Source organism: Mandrillus leucophaeus, unplaced genomic scaffold (genome assembly GCF_000951045.1).
Source record: "Mandrillus leucophaeus isolate KB7577 unplaced genomic scaffold, Mleu.le_1.0 Scaffold143, whole genome shotgun sequence".
Lineage (NCBI taxonomy): Eukaryota > Metazoa > Chordata > Mammalia > Primates > Cercopithecidae > Mandrillus > Mandrillus leucophaeus.
In genome coordinates, this window is record NW_012101399.1 from 139008 (window position 1) to 140137 (window position 1130).

A 1130-nucleotide genomic window follows, 5' to 3' on the forward strand; every position below is an offset into this window, starting at 1 on the left:
CTTCTGCCACTGCCATAGCTACTACTGCTACTGGAACCACCATAGTCACCTTGGTTTCATGGTTTGTCCAAGGATTGGCCTCCACCACCATAGAGGCCAGAAGTTCTGCCTCCAAAGTTTCCTCCCTTCATGGGTCCAAAATTTGAACTATTGTTGTAATTGCCAAAATTATTGTACCTCCACCACTTCCAAAATTGCTTCCATCATTACCAAATCCATTAGAGGCATTGCCACTGCCACCATATCCACCACCACCACAGCTGCCACCAAAGCCACCAAGACCACTGAAGTTTCCTCCATAACCAAAGTTGTCAGTCCCACTGAAACCAACTCCATGACCACCATCAAAGTCTCCAGAACTACTTCAACCTCTTTGGCTGAATGAAGCACTAACTATCTCTTGCTTTGACAGGGCTTTCCTAACTTCATAGTTGTGGCCATTCCCAGCATGGTATGGTCATCAAAGTTTATAAGGGCAAAGCCCCTTTTCTTGCCACTGCTTTGGTCAGTAATGATTTCAATCCCTTTAATTTTTCTATACAGTTCAAAAATATTATCTTCAGTGATGTTCTTCAGTGTCTTCTTTAATGCCAACAACAAATATCTTTTACACAGTTAAGTGGGCACCTCATCTTTGAGAATCTTCTCTTGAGAAAGGTCTCTTTGGTTCCACAACTCTTCCATCCACCTTGTATGGCCTTGCATTCATGGCTGCACCCACCTCTTCCGCAGTGGCGTATGTGACAAACCCAAAGCCCCTGGAGTGCTTGGTTTTTGGATCTCTTATTACCACACAGTCCGTGAGCATTCCCCATTGCTCAAAATGGCTCTTCAGGCTCTCATCAGTTGTTTCAAAGCTCAACCATCCAATGAAGAGCTTCCTCAGATGTTCAGGCTCTTTAGGAGACTCTGATTTAGACATGATTGCAAGGGGCAGAGAGACTTTAACAATGCTTCCTTGGTGGCCTCCACAGGCAGAAAGAAGTAGACGATGAACATATTTCCAACATGTGCAAATTAATAAGTGTGATATATCACAGTAACACTAAGTGTTTAAATCATAAGACCTAAAATTGTAAAACTTCTAGGCAAAAACAGGGGAAATGCTTTAGGACAGTTGTCTAGTCAAA

At 43.0% G+C, this 1130-nt stretch overlaps 1 pseudogene; it reads right to left on the bottom strand.

The window, feature by feature from the left end:
• Nucleotides 1-208: 208 nt before the first annotated feature.
• On the bottom strand, nucleotides 209-922 carry LOC105535204 (annotated as a pseudogene).
• Nucleotides 923-1130: the final 208 nt, after the last annotated feature.